A 25,296-nucleotide genomic window follows, 5' to 3' on the forward strand; every position below is an offset into this window, starting at 1 on the left:
CTTATTATGAGAAAGGAAATAAACACAAATACTTGTTAAAACACAAGAAAGGTAAACACAATGAGGTCATCTGTACTTTCCTCATACAGTTATCTAATTAGATATTTTTAACATCATCCTCAACTCTACTTCTTATGATTGATTAGAGGTTTTTAATATTTACATTTTCCAGGCCTTCACATATCAACTTGTTTGTGACATATGGATTAAAACAAATGTCCAATTTTAATGTTTTCAATTAGTCATTTTTAAGGCAAAAAAAAAAAAAAAAAAAATCAGGGCAATACAACATGAAACTAACTCCCTCCTCCCCAAACCCACCCTGTGGGCTGTCTGCTTTTTAACCTCATTTCCTACATATCCTTTCTGTGCCTGACATCTGGTTCTCCCTTTCTAAGTCAGTGATTAATCTAGCAATACAGCCAGCAGGTGCAATCTCCAGACCAAGTCAATTTTCCCATTGTTATGTCTAATCTTCCTTTATACTAAGAAATCTTGCATCGATCATATAAGGGTGATAGTAAGTAGCAGCAATAACAAAACTTTGTTCAGTACTTTACAGTTTGCGAAGTGCATTTCCAGAAGAAATCACACCCAGATCTTTTAATATAGGCTCAGTTACCTTCTTATTCCATTGTAGTTCACTTTTTTGATCCATAAAATAATTTCAAATTTTATGTCACTTACGTGGTTGAGGAGAAAAAAATAAGTAGCATAAAAAGGGAGCTATCGTGGCCTTCATAACTGTTGGTGTATCTTCTGAAATCCTTAATGCTAAAAATGGTGTAACTAAAAGTGGATACAAAACTCAGGAAAGTAACAGGAACAGCTGATGATGGGAAATTCAAAATAACAACCTGGATATTACTCCTGATAGCAAGTGAGAGAGCACCACGTGTAGCCTCCACGGTCAATGTGTAGGAGATGTATATAATAATCTGTTGAAAAGAAGTCATGTGGAGAATATTCAAGAAACCGAAGAGTGATTGCTTCGGGTGGTAGCAGAAAACCGAGTAGCCAGGGTACGAGAGAGGGAGATGTTTTCTTCTCCAACTTTGATATATTTTAAATAATTCATGATGTGCATTTATTACTTATTTAATGCATAAATAGATGATATTAAAAAAATAAAAATAAATAAGCTAGATGTATTGTGTTGTCAAAGAGGGTCTGGATGTTTACTCTTCAACCTTGACTTCACATCACAAACATTTCTACTTGTCTGTCCATTGAGAAAAAAACAAAGCAACAAACTGATGGTTGCTAGATGGTGGGGGGTTGTGGGTGAAAAAGGGAAGAGATGAGGAAGTACAAATTGGTAGTCCCAAAATACTTACAGGGATGTGAAATACAGCATAGAGAATATAGTCAATAATGTTGTAAAAGCTATGTAGGGTATCAGATGGGCACTAGATTTATTAGGGTGATCACTTCCTTAATTACATACTGCATTTCCCCGAAAATAAGACCTAGCCAGACAGTCAGCTCTAATGTGTCTTTTGGAGCAAAAATAAATGTAAGACCCAGTCTTATTTTACTATAAGATCGGGTATAGTATGATATGATATGATATGATATGATATGATATGATATGATATGATATGATATGATATACTATAATGTAATACCGGGTCTTATATTAATTTTTGTTCCAAAAGATGTATTAGAGTTGATTGTCCGGCTAGATCTTATTTTTGGGGAAACAGGGTAAATGCCTAACCACTGCACTGTGCACCTGAAATGAATATAAAATAATATTGAATGTCAACTATAATTAAATATACATATAAATATATAAATACACACACACATAGTCATGGGATGTAAAGTACACTATAGGAAATATAGACAATGATATTGTAATAGCTATGTACAGTGTCAGATGGGTAGTAGACTTGTTGGGGTTATCACTTTTTGAGGGGTGTAAATCTCTAATCATTATGTTGTTTTGTACACCTGAAACTATCATAATAAAAAAGAAAAAGGAAAAAATAAAGCAGGATCCAGAGTTTCGTCAGACCAAAACCATATATAATTGCATTAAGATCAATTACAGATTTAGAAACAAAAACAAACTATTAGCAGGAGATCTATAATGATTTTTGTAATAATATCAAGAGAGGCAACATTTCCTAAGCAGACTCGCTCAGATAATTTTGTTTTAATACGGTTATCTAGGTCTCATACCTCCCTTTTCCCAAACAAAATTCTGATTTAGTGGGTCTGAGATGAGATCTAGCCATAAGTACCTCTAAGAAATTCCCTGCATAATTTGGATTCACACTCCTAGTTGAGATTGATTAAGCAGTTATTGGAGAATATTTGTAATAAATGACAAGACCTAGAGAAAAATAAAAATGTTCAAGACCCAGTGCATATGTACATGTTCAAATTGTTATCATTTGGAAAACTGACCCTTAAAGAGTAGAATGAAATCTAAGAATAAATCAAACAATCAGTGTGATAGACAAGAAAATTTCTTCAAAGGTAAGTTCTAAACCTCCGCCCAGGTCAGAGTTTGCATTAGGCCATGGTAAAATAGGACAAAAAAAACAAGGTAGCGTTATTTTTCAAGAAGCTCAACTTGTTGCGACATTATGGCTATTTTAATATTTTGGTTCTTAAATCTCCTCTTTTGAAAATGAAATGATCGTGATAGTAAATCACAGTTTTTGTTTTCATGATAGAGTCTTAGGTTGGTGAATAAAGAGTTGGAAGACCTCTGTTAGCCTAGCAACTAGGCTAGAAGATTTTTGAAATAAGACAAATAAAGATTGTAAGAAGAGAGTATCAAAGGTAAAAATAGTAGGCCACGGTTCGAGAATAGATATCTTGTGTTAGAACTACATGACAACAAAGTAATTACCATAAATTTTAATCTGTAATGACAAATAATTCCTGAACTAAGACATACGACATAAATATTCAAGAAGCTATATAAGACACCAACTGTGCCTGGCATCGAGTGACTTATAAAACACACTTTCATCAGAGGTTTTGGATCCCTTTTGGATTCCCATGGGAATCTTGACTGCAGAAATTCTGGCAAGATTAATATAATGGAGCAGGGGGAAAATCGAGCTAGAAGGATGAATTAATGCCACAACAGGTGGTTCTCAGCCTTGACCGCACATTAAAACAACTGGGAGAGATTTACATACAAACAACACACTTGATAGCTGGGTCCCCTTCCAGTCAAGAACCTGAGCATGGCTCTAGGCCACAGGTGCGTTTTTTTAAAAGCCCTCAAGGTGATTCTGCAGTCTTAATATGCAGCCAGAATTAAGACTCACTGATGTAGATAGTCTATACTCTAGGAAATTCTATACTCTAACAAATTTGTAGACTTATTCTACTGGGGTGGGGGTAGAGGGACATCCTCTCCGCTACCAATTTAAGAGATGGATTAAAGTAGCTGCTCTTTGCTCCACATCTTGTGATTTCCTAGGCCAGACTCAATACTTTCACATGGCATTTGCAAAGATCTTAGCCATTCTCTCAGTTCAATGGGATGATTGAGAAATTTGAAATGAGTATTTTGGGCTTTGCACACTATTATTATACAAGTTCCCTGGACAGAGAGATTCTTTCATCAAGATGAAATGGTCTACTTTTACATTCTGTCATGTGACTTAGATGATGGAAGAAAGTAAAAGAGAAATCATCATCATCATCTCCACTTCGGCTGCCACCATCTTCATCATCCTCATCACCAGCCCATTTAATACCCATGTCAGTTCAGTGACAGCTGTTACTTTTACATTTAGAATGGTGCTATAAAAGGTCTTTGGTAGCATAAGGCTCCTGGCTATGTTCTTAACGAGTTTAAGGGGAGGGAAGAAACAGCTGAATTTTTTTATTTATTTATTTTCTTTTGCAAAATCTGTTAAACACCTACTCTCCAGATGTCCATCTCCAATTTGCCTAACATTGCAAAGAAGAGGGAAAACAATCACAACCCCTAATTAGGAAACCTGAAAGGAGTAACTACAGAAATCTAAGGTGCAGGGATATGGAACACAGCTAATACAGAGCCGTTTTGCGTTGACTGCACAGTGTCATTCCTGGTTGCTCCTCAAAATAAACAAACCAGTACTGGCAAACTTTGTATGCAGCTCCTAGCATTAATCCACTACACAGGGCATTCGCAACAGCTCAGAGTAAACAAGAAACTACCCTGGCAGTGAAATTCAATACAACCAGGTCATTTTATATGCTGAAAAGGAATCCAGTGAGACCCACAGGTGTTATAAAGCGCTCTCTCTATCTCTCTCTCTCTCTCTCTACTGCATACCTGCCTTCCTATCCAGAGTTTTTTGCAGAACTCATATAATGAGAGTTTGGTTCTTCTTCTAGATTACTAATCTTGGGACTGGAAACAAACATCTACCTGGCTGTGCATGATAAACAGGGACCTGTACCTGAAAACAACCAGCCTACTCAGTAGGAAAGGCTCATCAGAAAAATGACAAATTTACCAAGGTCTTAATCTTATTGTACAAATTTCCTTTCTAAAAGGTTGGGTGATTTATTTACATGTATTGATTTTTTTTTTTTTTTTAAGATTTCTATTCCTAAAAGGAAGACACCATTTTGTCATATTAAAGATGATAAAACCATGGCAGAGAGAGGTTAAGTATTCTTCCTGCTGGTGGCTATAAGCAACCCTGTGGTATCTGGGATTAAAAGTCAGGTTTTTCTGGTTTGTGATTCATGTTTTTTCTGTCAGTGCCTATAAAAAGGGAAGGACCTAGGCAATGTAAACAATGCACATCCTTAGCCCAAGGGAACAGAGGTTTCTCCCAAATCATTTGTTTTTATTGAACACAATAGTGCTTGCATTTTTAGCTAAACTCAGATCAGAAGAGCCAATGACACTAGTCTGGGCAGAACACTTTATCCTTATTACTGTCAGTGTAGACAACTTAAGGATATTCCTAACTGGGGCCCATTGGATGGTTCTAAAAATAGGACAAGTGGCACGCGCTCAGGGAACCTAACAGCCAAAAATACTGCATTCAAAATACATACCTGATTTATATTGAAGTAGATGTAAAATAGAACACCAGACATTTACCACAGGCAGTTTAGACACCAATAAAGAGATTAAAACCATCAAGAAAAACAAGGAGGTAAACCACAGCAGGTAACACACTATTTTAAATAAAAGATATTCTGTTCATTTTGAAAGACCAACTCTTCCCCTCTTTTTAATATTTCCCTAATGTCACTGGGATAGGGCAGGACACAAGGTGACAAATGATCTATTCTTTCATTTTGTATCAAATTATTCCAAGCAGATAAGAAAAATTTCATTCATCCAGTCAAGGATACACCTGTGGAACACTTTTTAAATGCAATATGCCAAGAACCATTCTAGGTGTTAGGGATATAAATGGGTAATCAAAGCAAACATAATCCTTGCCCTCATTAAGGCTGCATTCAACAGGAGGAGAGAAAATAAATAAGTGTATGTAATACAATGTAATACTACTTATGACATTTAAAAAAAGAAAAATAGCCAAGATGGCTAATGAAATCAAGTCACAGGGGCTGTTTACAGGTGGGGTGGCCAGAGTAGACGTCTCTAAACATGAGACATTTAACCTGAGATCTGAGAACGATATCTTTCACTCAGTCATTCAATTCATGAAAAACATTTGGTCAGTGCCTACTATGTACCAGCACTGTTCTGAGCACACATGTACAGTATAGATTAAAAAGTGGCATTCACAAAGTCTCTGCTCTGTAAGAAATATTTAGGGGTATGGAAGGAAAGAGATTGCACTGCTTCTCTGAAATGAGGAATGGTATTTCTAGTTTTATACAGGACTCGTTCAATTTGTGTCTGTGTTTTTTTTGTTTCTTCAGACATATCTAGAAAATCCAGTTCACCCATTTAAGAAATCACAAATGCAACAGGTTTAAACAGCTTAACTGGTAAATATCCGGATAGTCTTTCATCTACTCTGAGACAGCAGGAGACATTTTATTCCAAGATAAAAACAAACATACACACTTCTAAAGCCTTGAAGCCTCTGCAGTAATGCCCAGGGTACCATGGGTTACAGCTGGAAAAGTGTTGTCCTCTACCAGAAAGCCTTCTTAAACTAACCTGACATCTAGTTTTCAGTGGTCTCTCTCTCTCTCTCTCTCTCTCTCTCTCTCTCTCTCTCTCTCTCTCTCTCTCTCTCAATTCTGGCAGAATTTTCCACCCAGATTACAGGAACAACATAAAATAATAAAATACTGATCATGGAGATTTAGCAATCAATGAGGTCTTCTTACTATGGGGGAGGGGCCTGAAGATATCCTCCTCTCAAATCAAATATTGAAGCTAAGATATAGTCCAGTCACATTTTTCACTATAGCATACAAAGGAAATAAAAAACACAGTTCCCATAGAAACATATAATCCAGCTTGAGGAAAATCTGAAAAGCCAGTCATTAGGTGCTTTGTCCTCAGAATCAGAAGATAGAAATTCTATTTACACTTCTGCAGCAGTTTGTTGTGCAAGCTTGGGCAAGTTACATAATTTCTTTGAGGCTCAGTTTTCTCATCATTGCAGTGATGATACGAGGCTTTCAAATATCTCTGCAGAGTCCCGTGCAACACAAGCAGCTCTGTTTTCCAACTGTATTTCCAGGGAAGATTTCATTTGAAAATGTGTGTCTTGATATACAAAATCAAGTTGAAAAAATCACTGGACAGGATGTTCTCTGAAGCCTCTTCTAACTCCATATTACCAAGATTCTTAATACCTCTCAGATTTAAGGTGGTGGCAGGAGCTGGAGAACCTTATTGAAAAGTCAACTCATCCCTGCCTTACAAGGCCATTGTCTACCTGCTCCTTTTCAAAGGTAGAAGGTACTATCATGGTACTACCAACACTTCATTTTTACAACTGAGTAACCACTGCAGTGAGTTCCCTAAAAGTTTCTTTTATTTTTTATTTATTTGAGAAAAAACATTGTGTAGTTTCCTTTACCCCTAAAGGTTTCTCTTGCTTAAAGTGTATAAGGAGAAAAGAAAAAACAATAGTGTTTTTGCTAAGCTACTACCTTATCCAATAAATATTTATTAAATGCTTACTCCATATACCAGACACGAGTTGCTCTTAGGAATTAGATTTTCTCAAATTAGAGCAAAATCCGCAATTAAATATAAATCCAAGCCTTAAGCAAATGGAGAGTTGTCCATGCTCATGGATTTGAATACTCATTACTGTTAAAAAGTCAATTCTCCCCAATTTTATTTATAGATTCAACAAAATCCCAATCTCAGCAACTTTTTTGTAGATATTGACATGCTAAACCTCAAATTTATATGGAAAGGCAATTGCACTAAATAGTTAACAAATCTAAAGAAGAATTAAGTTAGAGGACACACATGACCCAATTTTAAGACTTCTTATAAAATGACAGTAATGAAGAGAATGCAGTATTGGTGAAAAGTTAGAGATAGAGAACAATGGAACACAAATGAGAACCAATAAATAGAATCACACCAATATAGTCAAGTGATTTTGACAAAATGAAAATGCATTTCAATGGAGAAAAGATAGTTTTTTAACAAATGGTGCTTTAACAGCTGGATATACTCTGTAAAAATAAATTAACAAATAAACCTAAATACATAAATCACACTTCATACAAAAATTAATTCAAAATGGATTATAAAGCTACATGTAAAATGTAAATCTATGACATTTGTAGAAGAAAACATGGTGAAATTCCATATGGCACTGGGTTTGCTGATGCTGGGTCTAAGTACGACATCAAAGCATGGACATAAAAGAAAAACTTGATAAATCAGACTGTCAAAAATATGAACTTTGGTTCTGCTAAACAAATGCTAAGAGAATTAAGACAAACCACAGACTGAGAGAAACTGTTTTCAAACCACATCACCAGTTAAAAAAACAAAAACTTGTAGTGAGAATATATATTATATATATATATATATATATATATATATATATATATATATATATATGACACTCAAAATTCAAAAATAAGAAAACAAAAGTCCAAATTTACAAATAGGCAAACGATTTGGACATATCACCAAAGAAGATATACATATGTTTTATTAGATAAAAACAAATTAAAATCATAATAAGATATCAGTTTCTACCTATTAGGCTAAAATTGAAACAAAGGGCAACAAAAGCTGACAATACCAAGGATGTGTAGGAACTAGAACTCTCATATACTGCTGGTGAGAATGCAAAATGATACGGCCAATTTAAAAAAATTTGGAGGTTTGTTTTTTTTAAAAAATAATAATAATAAAGTTAACATACACTTACCATATGACCTATCATTCTAGCTCCCAGATATTTATCCAAGAAAAATGAATTTATGTCCACACAAAAAAATGTGTCTGAATTTTTAAAGTATCTTTATTCATAACTGTCCCAAAATGTACATTCAGATATTTTCTACAGGTGACTGAATAAACAAACTGTAGTACATCCATATAATGGAGTGCTACTTGGAAATAAAAAGGAAGAATCTACTGGTACATTCAACAACACAGATGAAACACAAAGGAATTAGGCTAAGTGAAATAAACTAGACTTAAAAGGCCACATAATCTATTTATAGTAAATTTGGGGAAATGCCAAACCACAGGGCTCAGGAGTTGCCAGTAGCTAACAGAGGAGAGGGGATTTCACTACAAAGTATTAACAGGAGGGAGATCTTCGGGGGATAAAGAGTGCTCTGTATCTTGAATGTGATGGTGATTACATGACTTGCATTTGTCAAGATTCATCGAACTATATACACTATATTGTTTGTAAATTAAAAATATATTTTTATGAAATTTAAATATCATTGAGACTAACTACTCAGATTTGGCTCCTCATGTTACTGTAATTTAACACAATGTGACAAAATCTCACACATATCCACAGCACAAAAGTGATTAATGGACATTAAAGGACATTCTGTCCTTTTCATTTTACATGATGTGGATTAAGACACTATGATTATTAAAATAAGAATGTTCATGCCAGGATTGTCATTCAAACATATATATATGTGTGTGTGTGTATATATGTGTGTGTGTGTGTGTGTGTGTGTGTGTGTGTGTGTGTGTGTGTATATATATATATATACATATATATATAAATGGAAGAATTTTTAGGAACACAGGCAATTACAAAGAAGGAAAAGAGAAATAGTTCTTCAATGCTTAAATGCTGAGGAACTAAAAAAAAACAAAAAAACAAAAAAAGAAAACAAATCATTACATGTGAACACATTTAAAATAGATTCTGCTGTCTCCTTTACACATATAAATTTTAAAAAATACTTTCATCAGAAATTTCTGTGTGAAATGATATGAATGATCCCAAACTTTCCTGGGTAGAGAGCTGTTATCAAATGATCTAGAAGGGGCGGAATAATTACAGTTTAGTTTTCTGTTTTTAAAACTATATTTCTATAATGTGGTCTTTGGGATTTTTCTCAGAGAGTGATTAAATTCAGTGTAATGGTGTGTGTGTGTGTGTGTGTGTGTGTGTGTGTGTGTGTGTGTTATGTGTGTTGTATGTCTTAAAGTACATGACTGGAGAATCAAAAATAGTTTATGCTCAAAAATACTACTGTTAAGTTTTTTTTTTACATATATATATATGTATATATGCATACACACACACACACACACACACACACCACACACACACACACACACACATATATATCCACACACGTATATAAAATTCTGGGTAAGTTTGTGGTACAATGAAAGTAACTGGCATACATACAAAGCTAGCACACTAAGAGACTATAATCAACTGCCACTAACTAGTTATGGGACCTTGGACAAGACATTCATTTTCCTTAACTTTTAGTTTCCTAAATCTAGAAAGTCATTTCAAGTTCTAAAATGATATCAACGTCCTGAGGAAGATCTTCAAAAGAAGTTAAGCACTTCCTGCATATTTCTCCTTCCCTGCCTCTCTCCCACCTCACTCAGTAGCAAATTCTCCCTGGGAAATACACTTTCTGAAGCTGAGGCTAGTAGTGTCTTTCACTCTTAAAAATTTTTAGATCAAATGACTCTACAATGACCTTTCAGGAACAGCCAAATATGCCTGGAATAAAGCTCAGTCTTGTAAAATTTAGGTCACTAAGTTTTGTCATAGTAAATGTGCCCTTGAAAAGCAGTATTACTCATAATTCTCAGTATGCAATGTAATAGTCAAGGTTTACCAATTATTGTTATCTTTTGAAATAACATTCAACTTACCTCACTGGAGAAGATTAAACTGTGGTTGTTTTTTGTTTGTTTGTTTGTTTTTTAATAAAAAATAATTATAATCTGGAAGATCAAAGTTTGCTATCTCTAGTCTATTCTATTTGAGGCACTATTTCACCAAAAAGCTTGAAATATGACAAAAAGGAAGGAGCAGTGAAACCTCACCAAACACACTGAATTTTTTGTACTCCATAATTAATCTAAATTAATGTTATATTCATATGTATAGAATGCTAAGAAACATTTAAGTTTGCATTTTCGTTCCTTTCAGTCCATTTAAATCTACAAACCTAGAATACAGCTAACTCTTTGACTTGCATATGTCAGGATTCTAAATTCAGCAAATTATATTCATATAGATATTATTTTTACATACTCCAGTTCAGCACACCACAGGGAAATATATCATCACATGCAATAATATTTTCCTACATACAGGAAAGAAGTGCTAAAAACTAGTCAAATTTGTAACTAGAAATGAAATTGACAATTAGAAAATGAATCAACTGTGATAAAACAATTATTGAATAAAAAGTTGTGGATAGAAAACGTCAATTCCTGGAAACAGTTTCATATTAGGGAAACTTTCATTACCAAATGAGCATGCAACTTTACGGAAATAAAGAATGTGGGGGAAATTTTTTTTTTTTTTTAACTTCTTTCACATCTAACACTGGTTAAGTACTTCCAATTATCTTCAAACATATATTGTCATAGCCAGTTCAGATCTTTATGCAATTTAAAGCCAGTTGATGAAATCCAATATGTGAACTACAGGCTCAGCTTGAATCCACAAGTATCTGAGATTTTGTCTACTGGATCTCTAGAAGTTCAGAACAACATAACATATTAAATTAGGGTATAGGGTCCATTTTCATTGGGAGCCAAGATCCTCCTATCATGTACCACATGATTTCTGTTATATACTCCAAACCCTCACTCTCAACCTGGGCTTCGAATTGCTCCTCCTTTTCTATCATCTGGATGAAAGCAGCTACCATCACTTGAGTTGGAATTACTGCTGGTGTTGAAGATAAGATCCCTTGTAGAAAGTCTCTGAACTCTTGGTTTCCACGGCTGTTGTTTAAACATTTTTGGAAAAAAAACTGCTTTATGTTTTCATAAGTGCTTTCAAACACATTATTATTTTTAAAATACTCACAACAATAGTGAGGCAGCTACTAAAATCCCCATTTTGTATATAAGGATATGGAAGCACCAAGGACCTAACAGGAAGTCATTTCATCAGCCATTAATTAGTATAGCAAGCAGGTCCTCAAATGACTGCAGAATGACTGCCTTTGTTTTGTTCAACATTGTTTTGTTACAATGTTAATGAGATGCTGTAGGAACTTAATTCTTGCTTATACCAACTAGCCTGTGGTAAAATTAGTCTAGTTACAAAAGTCATTGGGCTTAAAGTCGCAAAACCTACCAATATGTAAAGTGAAGACTTACTGTATAGACCAATGCTTATCACATTTGAATGCGCATAAGAATCACCTGAGAAATCTTGTTAAAATGCAGACTCTAATTTGATACAGTTCTGGGATGGGGCCTGGGAATCTGTATTTCCAAGAACCTCCCAAGTGATGTCAACTGCTGGTCTAAGGTCATCCTGAGAAGAACAAAAATATAGATAACATTTGAACCTGTCTTCTTCCAAGTTCAAGCACACCAGAACCCCACTTCTTTTATAACGCTTATCTATTTCTTCTCTTCCTTCTCAAACCCGCTGCTCGTAGTATGCATCTCACATATGGGACTCAATCTTGAACAGATCTTTTGGCCTCTTTCCAAACCATTTAGAGACCCATTCCTCCAGAAATGTCTAACCACGCTGGGCAAACCCTCTCTCCCACCCCATTTCCACATACTCTTGTGTTTTCTACTAGACCTACCAGAAGTTACCATCTATCGGAATGATTGCTTGTTGTTTTCGATACCAGAGAGGCTATCGGGACTTCCTGTCCTCTAACAGGCTGTCTCAGGCCCACAGGGAGGCAAGGCTGGAGAAGGAAACACCATCTGCAGGGCCTCAGGCTCACAGAACAAGTGTGGGCAGCACATGCCCAACACCCACACTGTAATCCCCACACAAGCCAACAGGAGAGCTGGCATGAGATGAGGCTTAGTGGGAGGGATGGAGAGCAATCAGAAGAAGGAACAGACGGAAAGATGGTCAGAAGAGCATAGTCCCAGAGCAGGGCATTGTGCCCCACTGGGAGTGTCTGGATTTAGCTTGGTCTAGTCACTCAGAGGACGGTTGCAGAAGATGGTGATGATGGTTCTTTCTGAGATAATCTTCCACATAAGCAGAATTTTCTTATTGCAGGTCAACTCTAGGCTCTGAGGTATTTTTTGCCTTCTTCTCTCAAGGCCCTTTTATGTCCCTAGTGCCTAGTTTAGTGTCTTCCACACAATAGATGCAATGTGGCGGCTCTTGGAATGGTGAGGAGTCGCTCCAAGGAGGAGGCTTCAGGCTGGACACCGAAGCATCCTCCTCCAGCTGCCCTGACTGCCCAGAACAGGCAGCAACACAAAGGTGTTAACACACAGCATCTTGGCCAAGGAAGTGCTCTGAACACACCCTTTATAAATGTGACACAGGGACAGGGGGTTGTTGTCCCACAAACTTCAGCAAAAGGTGAAAGCATTACAAATGGCTTTCACTTCTGTGGTTTACAGAGTGTAATGTGAAGGTCAGGCCTGATTAAAAAATACAGGTGGCAGGAAGCAGAAAAGCAAAAAGTAGCAAATGTTAGCAAATGTCCTCCCTGACACCCAGGACGTGATAACGCCCATCTTGCAATGCCTAGCAGCATGTGACTATAACACTAGGAGGAAAGAACAAGTCTATGAAGCAAAATGAATACTCATGCAGGTGTGGCTTTCCAAGATAGCACTAGAAGTAAACACTGGACTATGCGAATCCAAGGGGGCAACAAATATGGAGAACCCCTAAATGAACTAATTCCAAAATGGAATTATTTAAGGGGTATCAAACTGTTCCCAATGCCTTACGGGTCACAGTTCTCAATTTCTCACTATTCTTTTGGGGGCTTAACAAGGAAGAAGAGATAAGGATAATAAAGATGGTCAGAAAAGTAAGTAGTAGTAACAAAGAAAGAGAAATCAGTTTCCTAATAGAGAACACTAATGCCCTCTTCATTTGGAGAGTCAAAATGAGAAACCATCATCAGACAGCTAAACTGGTCAGCAAGTTGGTGGACGGCCCAAGGAAACTAATCTACGAGTGTCTCACAAGAATACAGAGATTGCATAAATTTCAAATTCCAACTTAAAAAAGTAAGGGGCAATGATAGATGTGTCAGATAAAGATTCAGTTTTCTGTTAGCCACTCAAAATACAGAGCAAACTCCTTGCAGGTTAGATTTTAACATTCAGAAATGTGGGGTCTTTCAATGGTCCTCCTCGGACTGATCAGAGAGTACATAGGTATGCAAGTAAGCAAAAGCTTCCCAGGTAAATCCATTACTTATGAGACAAAATTAAGATTAGCAGTGTATGCAATTCACTAAGAGTGTAGTCCAGCAGTTGAAAGTAAACATAAAGGATGGCAGTATTAGCACAGGATAATGCCAACTTTGCTGTTTTTGTTTTTTGTGTGTGTGTGTTTTTTTTTTGGGGGGGAGCGCAAATTCTGTCCCCCACTACCACAAATTATGCAGTTGAGTTTCCCACATTTGGGGAAATCGCAGGGGTCAGCACATCCGGAGTGTAATGGATAAGCCTCGCCCTGGGCAAACCACCTTCGTGATCATGGTATCTCCCCTGTCAGGTAAGCATGTTGCTGGTTTCTTTTGAAGAATTCTAAATGCATTTTTGCTGTATACTTTCGTCCAAGGCAATGTTCTAAAGGACCCATAAACATTAAACAGATTTTCTTTTAATTTGTTCTAGAATATGAACTCAGGTAATGATCTTAGCCTGCAGAGGGCTTTAGTAAGACATCTCTGCATTGTTGTCCAGTGTTTGCTGCACCACCTTTCAGGTTAGGTAAAGACAGGAATGAGGTTGGGACAAGCAATGTCTCTTCCCCTCTTGCAATTTTACCTTAAGAAAACCTATGATGGCAGGAAGGCTTAAACAGGAGATATACAAGCAGAAATGAGGTGTTCTTCTTATGTCAGAACCACCTTGCTCATCTACTATTTTTCCTTCTAGCTTCTTTCCCTCATTTTTCACCAGTATCTTCGTCATGGTTAAGTGAACTCTGTTTATTTTATACTATGAATATTTTATCTTCTTTTATAAGAGGGGTCTAGCTAGTCGGGGCTGGTATTCCTAAAATTATATAATCCTAGTGTTTATTTCTGGTCATTCTAAATAACATTATGATTGTGATGTGCATTATTGCATTCATATCAAGACATTAGTGAAACTGACTGCTTGCTGGAGACTCATCTAGCGCTAATGAACAGGCATGCTATATCAGGTATGTGTATTGTATGCCCCTCCACTGGGCATGCGCACATGACTCTGGAGTAAAGGCAACAGTGTCAATTATAGACTTTCTAATCCCACTTCTCCTACCTTTCTCCAACAGTTGAACTGAACAGCAAGGACATGTAAACTATAGTAATTGCAGTCAATTTTGAGTGTGGAAGGAGATAATGATGGCGGTGGAACATCTGTAAAACTTCATCAAAATGTAAAAATTTTCATAAACTCACCTAGAAAGTGTCCATCAACAAACTACTCAAATAACACCATGTTGATAAAAACCAGCATATCATGCTGGTATCTGTGTTGCTCTAATGGCCCAAAGGAAAACACAGTTAGGAGAGATGAAAGTATGGTTTTGTTTTATTAACCAAGAAATGAAAACTATATCTACGAGTAGGCCTATAAGGAAGGAAGATTAACAGGCCAGTAAAGGAGACAGGATCCTCGCTAACAACATTTTGCCTTAAGTTCTTTTAGTATAATCTAGGATAAAGAACAGCTTGATTGTAAAGCACAGTGGTAAAGTATATATTATTTGAATTCAGATACTGGCTCAGGTATTTCACCAGAATATGCACAGATGCATGCACTCCAAATATGCAACGTAATGGTAAATTTGTTATAAAAGCATTTATATTTTTAAATTAACTTTCACAGTGTATCAGTAGGTTTTGTTTTGTTTGTTTATTTTTGCTTCAAGAAACAGAATCTCAACTAAAAGTAGCTTAAACTACAAAGACATGTATTATCTCACATGTGAAAGTGTTGGGTAAGGTGCTTTCAAGGCTGGTTCAACTGCCCAAGGTTGTCACTAAACACCCATCTCCTTCCTTCTTTCCACTTGGTCATCCTGAGACTTGATGTTTCATGGCTGAAAGAGGGTTGCCATTGCTCCAGACATCACATATTTACTAACTTTATCTAAAGGCAGTTTCTCCACACACAGCTATTTTAATCATGAGGGAAACATTTCCAGGAGTTCCCAAGCTGACTACACTCGGAACCCATTGTGAGACTTCCTTTCAGGTACCACTCTGTCATATGCCCATTTCCTGGTTGCTGGGGCTTCGGAAGAAATGAGAGTCTTTTAGTCCTATAGTTGAGAACAGCTTTGCTGACAAAGAGGAACGCTAATGGACAATCAACCGTGTCCATAGCCAGCTTTCACAATTAAAATTCAAATTGTTGTATTAAATTAAGATCAATGAAAAGCCTTTATTCTGTAACTAAAGCAGTCTCAATTCCAATTCTCAATTTTTTTCTTATCCCTTAAAGAGACACAGATGTTAAGTATATTAAATTTTGACATAAGTATGCATATAAATGTGTGATGCCCAGATGTAGAAATCAGCGTATAAACAAATTTCTAAAGACAGTAGAAAATACATGGTTTGAAAATTGATTTGCAACCCCTTTATTTGGGTTGAATCTGAAACAAAATAAAAGCTCTCAATCTTTAGAGAATATGGCATCAGACAGCAGGATGACAGTAGTCGAGGCAAAATTTTAATTCTATCTAAAACTTGCATACTTACTTGACTTACTTAGGCCTTTGAAGTAAAAGGTAGCATTGTCTGTATCACCACACAAAGGGCTGGGAAATGCCAGAGGGTCTGCCTAGCATTTGGAGTATATTGCTTTGTTTGTAGAAACCTATTTTGTGCTTGACCACTTCCAGGAGATCAGAGCAAATTCATACCCAGGTGAGATTAATTAATTGATATAAAGAAAACTTTCTATTATTATTATTAGTGACTAGTATTCCTGTTGTTTTTTAAAGAATAAAATAAAATTTGAAGCATGTCCATTTAATTTAAAATGCACACAAATTACTAGCAAACTGATACACCAGAGAGATTTTGCAGAAGCGACACATGCTAACACATGACAAAATTAATTCTTTATACCAGGGTTGCCAAAAAGATGTATACAAGTGAACACTTCGGTCAATGTTGCTCAAGCAGTAGTTTGCTGTAAAAGTGTCTGGTTGCTGACGGTAACCACTTTGAGCACTTCTTGTAATTGCTGAAGTCAAACGTGACTTGTATTCATCTTTTGTTATTGGTATGTATTGAGTATTACAATTTTAATACAGTTTTCCTTTCTTAAATGTGTATACATTTTTGGGGGCACCCTCTGTGCATTCAGTAAGACAGCAACTGAAAGACAAACACAAGAATTTAATGAGATCACAAATACAACTTTAGTGGAGGATAAATTAAAGCACATGGAATGAAGAAGAGACAGATCAAAAAATGTGTTTGGAAGCAGTGCTATGATCTAATAATGAATTTAGGGACTATTTACTGTCACCTGGCACTGCTGGATGCTGGCTATATTGCCCATGAACTTGTGAAACTTCACAGCATAGTGGGGGTAAAAGATGTGAAGCAAGTAATCACATAAATTAGTGATTATGAGATGAGTGGTATGCAGGAAAATGGGGGGTTGTTATAGAGAAAGACATAGTGATCCAATTTGGAATGAGGGGTCAAGAAAGAGTTCTGCAAGGGAGTGACTGATGACTAGGATGATGGCATTTCCAAGGTTACACCTGCTGACCCAGAATAATCGTAAATAACACCTCTTTTTACTCTAGAAAGCATCATATTTTGAAATGATACATTATGCGGTTACCCTACCTTTAAAGAAAGCTCTAAGCAATTACTAGGTTTTAGCCTAACAATGTGAATGAGCTTGTTCAGAGCCTGAGGACAGAGAGAGGTTGTTGAATTTGAAGAAATGACAGAAGACCAGTGTAGCTGGTCCTAGACAGGACTGGACAGGTCAGGGCGAGCTGATAGCATATTGCGGAATTCGGAGTTCACCTGAAGAACAATGGGAAGTCATAGAAGAATTTTAAGTAAAGAAATAATGCTATGCAGTTTTAGGTTTTAAGAAACAGTCTGAAGCTGCTTTGTGGCATATAGATTATCAGAAAGCAAATGAACAGAGAAGTCAGTTTGGAGGCCATTGTGGCACTTCCATCTAGAGATAAGAGTGGCTTGAACTAGGATATTGCAAGGGAGAGAAAGAAACTGAGAGGACTCTAATATATTTTAGATGAAGAAGATACAGAACTTGGCAGAGGATTGTGTATTGGGATGAAGGAACAGGGAAGAAAAGCACCTACTAAGTGTTCAGCAAGATATTAGGGATAGCAGTTTTCAAGAAGTGCTTGGTATATATAAAATTTCAATATCTTTACTATAAAGCTAACAAGATGGGAAATTAATATGCAAATTGTGCAGAAAAAGGTTAACATAGCAGGCGAGATGTCTATCCTTTAAAAAACCTGTTCACAAAGTTGGCCCTTTAACTGGTGTCTGGGAACTGGGATTTCAGGAGGGTTTGTGCCATTCCCAGAACTGATAAGAATGATTCACTGTGACTAAACTGTTCATATAAACAACATGATTTAGATTGAACACCTGCTTTTTTGAATGTTAAGCCCGGAATTTTGGTTCATGCCAGGCAGAGGGAGTCTACTTACCAGCCTGCTATAAAAACCCTAGACACTGAGTCTCTAATGAGCTTCCCTGACTGGCAACACCTCACATGCATTGTCACTATCTGTTTCTGGACAGAGTAAGTGGCTGCTTTGTGACTCCACTGGGAAAGGACTATTGGAGGCTTGTACCTGGTTTCCCCTGGACCACACACTTTTTCTCCATGCTGACTCTGTCTCTTTCTATGTAATACATCATAGCCACGAGTACAAACCATATGCTGAGTCCTGTGAGTTCTCTTGGTGAACCATCAAACCTGATCTTGACACAATGATCAAATGCCAAAATGTAAATTTCAGACTAAACCATAATAAAATATAATAGGAGACAATAGAAGAGAGGGTGGAAAGTACAGGATAAATATTTCAGGGATATGACTGCAGGGACTACTTAATCTAATAAATACCAAATGTGAAAAGCTCTCCAAAAACTGATGTTGACATGGCTCAGGCTCTGAGGTTTGTCCTTTTTATCCCTGGGGTGATAAAGTCACCTAGAGAAGAAATCACTAGTAACAATATTTTCTTGACATTTTGGTTAAATTTCCCAGGGTTTTAGGTCCTTGCTCTCCACTGTGCTGAAGAATCAAGTTTATAATTTCGTAGCTGTGGACCACACCAGAACACTTTAGGGAGCATGACAGAAGGGAGAGATTGGGACTTGCTGACGTTTGAGGAAAATAATGTCAGAGGATAAGGAAGTGCTTGTGGGTTTTTCCTGAATAAAAAGTGCTTTCTTATCTTGGGAAAATATAGAATTAGTCATTGCCTAGTTATCTGGATGGAAGGAAACCGGCACTAAATAGAGATATAAATTTTGAGTAGGTTTGTGTGATGATGTTTGATTATTCATGATCTCTCCAAGCATTTGAAATGATTTACTCTCTGTTATTAAATATAAAAATAACTTCTTCAGGAAAAACAAAACAAAAACAAAAACAAACAAACAAAAAAAAACCCAAAACTTCTTTAAATACAAAATAACAATTCTAAATATACGCAACAGAACCCAAATAAACTTTAGGATGATTATAACATTGGTTCCACCTCACAGTCTCCTGGCTAGCTTTACTTTTTTTTCACTTTTAAATAATGTTGAAAAGGCTACTCAAATAAGTGTTGTCTCTTACTCTATCAGATTTGCAAATACTTTATTTGGTTAAGTTCGCTATCTTTGGTAGCCACGTCTTTAGGGGAAAAATTACCTCTTCTTTATTTTTCATAATTAAATAGCATTATTAACTGTCCAAATTTTCAAACTATATTGCTAAATATTAGCAAAAAACAATAAAAATAGAACTAATCCTGTTCTTTAAGATTTTTAACATTGCACCACCACTGCTTTGAATAAAAGGTCTACTTTCTGACCTGAGGTCCCAAAGCCCTTAATACACACTATCCATGTTAATTTCCCACTAGTTCTATGAAGAACAGCGCTATGGCTTTTTCTTTTTTCAATTTTCACAAATGTACTTAAAGAACTTTAAAGGTAAAACAAATTAATATTTGTCAAAGAAAGCTGAGTTAGGCTGAGGTACTCCAGTTGCTCCATCCATCCATTCATCCAATAGATCTATTAAGTGACAAGCACCAGGTTCTCTGCTAGATTCTGGAGATACAAAAAGTATGGAATTCAATTTACATTACCCTTGATCTGAAGATTGTCCCTTGTGCCTTTCTCACTACTAATGCAACCTGACAATTATAATGACAAGATTTACTACCATAAGAGAAACAACACCTCTTCCTATTTACATAGAAACTCTTCTCCTATTTCCTTAATGCTCATGCTATCTGGACGACACAGAAGTTGGCATTAGTTTGACCCATTTATTTTGTCCTAGTATCTTGTAGTTTTTGTTGTTTTTTTTAGTTGAATTAAACAGTTTTATTAAGCTGTGTTACGTACCAAAAATTTACCTGACTCCTTAATTTTTATTTCTTTATTTACAAAGTAAAAATAAATGTTTATCATAAATTTCAAATTATTCAGATGTATATAAAATAGGAAGAGCCCCAACACTCCTCAAATCCTATTGTCATTAACTTTTTAAATATATCCTTCCACATTCTTCTTCTCAGCATAGATATAGATGCATAGCTTTTAATAATATTTAAAATAAAACGTATACACACAAAAGTGCATACATCATTAATGTACAAACTCTATTTTCTTACCTCTGTAACTCGTTCCCAGATAAACATTATAAATGTACTACAAATTGGATTCTACTTTTCTGAAACTTTCCACATCAATTTATATTCACTAACACTGCACTGCTTCCATAAATTATTTAACCTAACTCTATTTTGTGGGCATTTAGGTATTTTCCAATTTTTCATCATGTAAAAAAATATATAATATATAGTCTTATAGATTTAGTTTTCTTCTGCTTGGGAAGAACTACTCCTTTGACATAAACCTTGTTGGTTCACTGACAGAGTGGTCAAATGGTTTGCTAAAAATATATGTCATTTAAACTCCTAGGGCTGAGAAGGAGAAAACAACAAAAGGATGACAGAAAAAGGAAAAAAAAAAGAAAAGAAAAAAAGGAAGAAAGAGAGAAAGAGAAGGAAGAAGAGCGACAGGAAATAAATTCTTATACCAGGTATATATTATTGTTTCTGTTTGCTTGTTAGCCACACCAAAGTTTAAAACAGAGATCATCCATCTGGTTTAAGTTTTATAGTGGGTTATTCTAATTAACAACTACCATAGAAAATGGCCTCTTTTGACAGTTACAAAGCAAGTTCTTTCCCTTTTGTTAAAACATACTTCACATAGGAGCCACAAAATACACATGAGGTTGCCTGAGGCTTAGTGAGAATATGGCTGAAAGACCATGTGATAAAAAAAAGGGGGAGGAGAGTTTCCCTGATTACAGGTGCTTTTTGTTTTCAATAACTAAAGTAGGGCACTGGAATCTATGCATGTCTTTGGTGCTGTTCAAATTATGCAAAGACTATACTGTTGACTGGGTCTTAATTTGGTGAGCACTATTTGCAGCGTGCCTGCAAGAAAAGAGGATTCCTAATTTATGTAAAGCATTACTGAGAATGATCTATAGAACAGTGTGATATAAAAAGCAAAACACAAGTCATTTCTCACTGAAGATAATTTCAAATAGTATTGTGTCAAGGGAGTCATTAGGTAAAAGAGGATAAAAAGTAGGAATAGATATTCAGACATTTAGTTACATTTGCATAATCATCTAAAGGTATCTATGTCTTCTTGAGGGTAACTAGCATATAAGGAATAGAGTAGTAGTTTCCTTTAAAAAAAACACACAGAAAATATTTTTAAAAGAAAAAATATACATGGATGTTATCAAATAGTTACCCCTGAAATACACCCTTATTCCAAGAAGTAGAAGCTCTACAGTTCTTTCCTTTTATGAACATGACTAAATGCTAACTGATTAATAAATACCAAAGAATGATCTGAACCATAAAGTCACCTGGTAGCCAAAGGCTGCCAGAAGACAAGGTTTTTCCAATTTCTATAGAATCTACCTCCCTCCCATGTGGTAGTAGACCAAATAATGCCACAACCTCTCTCCCAAAGATGTCCTCATCCTAATCTCCAGAAACGGTGCATATTTCCCTCACATGGCAAAAGGGATTCTGTAGGTGTCCTGCAATGGGAAAAATATCTCGGATTATCAAAATGGACCCAATAAGGATTCTTAAAATTGGGAGGTACAGATGTAGCTTTGAGAAGGGTCAGAGATGCAACTTTACTGGCTTTGAAGAACGAGGAAGGGGGCCAACAGCTAAGATGTGTGGGCAACCCCTAGAAGCAGGAAAGGAAACAGATTCTCCCTAGAGAAGCCTCCATATAGGAACGTGTCCCTACCAACACCTTGAATTGAGACTAGTGAGACCTATTTTGGAATTCTTACCTACAGAACTGTAAAATAATACAACTGTATTGTTTTAAACCACTAAGACTATGTTCATGTGTTATGGCAGCAATAGGACACTAATACATACCCTGTTTCCCCCAAAATAAGACCTCGCTGGACAATCAGCTCTAATGCATCTTTTGGAGCAAAAATTAATATAAGATCTGGTATTGTATTGTATTGTATTGTATTGTATTGTATTGTATTATAAAGATCCTGTCTTACATTATTGTAAAATAAAACTGAGTCTTATATTAATTTTTGCTCCAAAAGACACATTAGAGCTTATTGTCTGGCTAGGTCTTATTTTCGGGGAAACACGGTATCAGTCCTCCACCACGTTTGAAAAGTGAAACCATGATATTCTCCACTTCCTGTGGTAAGGAGGCAAAAGGAAATATCTATCTTTTGTTTATAAGACTACAAACCAAGTAAAGTAGGTGACTTATCAGCAAGACTAATAGCTTGCCCACCTGTACTCGCATCCAGACCCTGACTGCATTGTGTCCTCCTGACCAGTTTTGATGCCCCATTCTAACCAGTCCCTCGCTTGCAAGACCCACCTCAAAAATCACCAACCCAGGCTTTTGATCTTATAAATACCCTGCCTCATTTTTCTCCTTTTGAGAGGAAACTAACATTTCTCAAGTTGGGATTCTCTCTTACCGCAATACCTCTACTATACTAACCTTACTTTGCTTAGTCAACAGTTATTCCTATTTGGGGGAAGTCACACACAACATGGGGCATTCCTTCCACTGGCATAATTGAAAATTTCTTTATATAGCTGTGAAGGTAAAGGCAAATGGACTCGGAGCATACTTTAGACTTCTAAAAGCTAAAAGGGAAAATACAGAATGGAATTACAGAAATGAAAATGTACATTGATTAAATACCACATTTGTTGCATTTGTGTGTTTTTTTAATCATATATCCAAATTGTAGATGTATTGTTTGTCTGTTGGGATGAGTCATCTCCAAAAAATAACATGCTTGGCTTATACTACAAAGCACTGAAGAATTCAATCTGGAGCTGAGGAATGATGGTGGGGAAGAGGAGTCTTGTGAATCTACCTAAGGAAAGTAGGAGATGGCCTTTTTCCTCACTTAATAACCTCCTGTTTCATTAAGGCTGAACAAATGTCTCACCTCCACAGAATCAGGTCCAGTCACAAATGTATTTGTCAAGACTGTTCCACCTACGTCTAAGGCATCCGTTATGCCTCTCTCCCAGCTTTATTCCCTCCAGTGTGTGCTTGGTTGCCAATCACAGATAAGCTCACATAAACTCCAGCCTAACAATAACAGAAAGTCTCACAGAATGCCTTAAAGCATTTGCACATTGCCACTAAAAGCCAATTGCCTTTCTGCATCTGGAATTTAGTTTTTGGTCTTGTTCTTATTGATTTTTTTAACTCTCTCAGAACTATAAGGAGAGTAGATTAGTACATTCGTTTAACCAGTTCGGATGACAATGAAGTCCAATTCATTACATCCAAATTACATCTGTCAGTTGGAACGGGGTTTTCACTAGTGAACATGAGCATTTACTCCATAAAGAGGAACTAATGAGCTATTTGAAAATGGAATCCACGCATCAGTAAGTTTAGAGAGACTTTGTCAGGATTAATGAAATGACAGAATATTACCAATGAACAGGAAAATGATTTCTTTTGGGTGTTTACTTAACGAAAGGAACACTTTTGTGTGTGTGTGTGTGTGTGTGTGTGTGTGTGTGTGTGTTTTAAAGGCTTTATAATACTTCATATGTATCCTACCCCTTAAAGATGTTGATTCTCAAAATTCTCTCTTGAGAATTATTTCTTATCATGTAACCCACAGAGAGTTATCTTAAAAGGATCTTATGAAAAATGAGCACTGCCACCACTGATGATAGTTCTAACGACGACACTAACAGTGACGGCAATAACTGCTATTTATTGAGGATTTACTGTGTACCCAGAGCTTTTCAAACCTCTTTTAAGTTAATGTTCTTAACAGGGAGGTATAACAAATAGGAATCTTCTCTTAATAGGCAATGATAATTATGTAGACATAACTGTATCTGGATATCCGCATCCATATCCTTTCTCATTTCCTTTAACTTCTCATTGCTTCCATATACTGCCCCACAAGACTGACTCTTTTATCAGTCAGAACATTAACTTCTAGAATTCCATTAAGGAGGTGAACCGTGGTTGCAAAATCTTTTCTATACTGCAAAGCAGTTTTCAGGCCTGGTAACATACAGTATTTCATCATGTAAAGAAAGAAAGAGCAAGTTATTCAGCAAGTCATAATATCCCTTTCTGTTTGATATAAAAGAACAAGGAGGAAGAGCGTGAGGGTTTTCCGTGGGTTAGGCAGTGGGCATTGGGATTATCATAATTACAGTCATGGTGTGGTACTGTTTTCATAGTGTAACTCATGATCTAGTTCTTTACTATTCAAGGTTTGGGCTGAGGACCAATAACATCTGCATCACCTGCAACTTCTTAGAAACGCAGAGCCCCAGGCCCCACCCCATTTTAACAAGATGCCCAGGTGATCTGCAGGCACATTAAAATTTTAGCGCAATGGCATCATATTCTTTTTTTCTTTTTTCTTTTTCTCTTACAGCTTGGAAAAGCAGTAACAGAAATCAAGAATAATTCAGGGCTTCTCAACCACAGCTGTGTATTAGACATGAGGGCAGAACATGAATGACAGACTCAGAAGCTCCAGCAATGGACTCCGAGCTTCTGTATTTTAAAACAAAATTCCACAGGTAGTTCTGAGGTGTAGTCAGTGTTTTAAACCACAGTTGAGTGTTTAAAGAATCTTATTTCCACCCAGTTAAGAAATAACTACTCACATTCACACCCAAACATTCCTCAATATACTTGTCTACTCTGAAGTTCATGAAAGCAACATAAAAAGCAACCACAATGAACTCTGAATGGATTCAGTGAGAGCAAGCACTCCATTTACCCCTGAAGTCGCTTGAAAAAAATGTCTTAGTCATTTTTACTAAACTGGGGAATCTTAGGCTTTCAAAATAAGAGCTGAATTTTTTTTTTTTCCATTTCAAAATGTTGACTCTCTTTATCAATAGCCAAGTTTTACCTTAACAAGTAATTAATTCAAATACATTCTAGAAAAAA

At 36.2% G+C, this 25,296-nt stretch overlaps 1 protein-coding gene and 1 non-coding gene across 12 annotated transcripts in view; both read right to left on the bottom strand.

Moving 5' to 3' along the window:
* UNC5D (unc-5 netrin receptor D) overlaps positions 1–25,296 on the bottom strand; it is a 505,816-nt gene that overhangs the window by 356,110 nt on the left and 124,410 nt on the right. The gene's annotated exons all lie outside the window — the stretch shown is intronic.
* LOC141571447 (U1 spliceosomal RNA) lies at positions 13,917–14,080 on the bottom strand. Its single transcript, XR_012496187.1, has one exon. It is a non-coding gene; the product is annotated as a U1 spliceosomal RNA (small nuclear RNA).

The sequence above is a fragment of the Rhinolophus sinicus genome, linkage group LG04 (assembly GCF_036562045.2).
Source record: "Rhinolophus sinicus isolate RSC01 linkage group LG04, ASM3656204v1, whole genome shotgun sequence".
Classification (NCBI taxonomy): domain Eukaryota; kingdom Metazoa; phylum Chordata; class Mammalia; order Chiroptera; family Rhinolophidae; genus Rhinolophus; species Rhinolophus sinicus.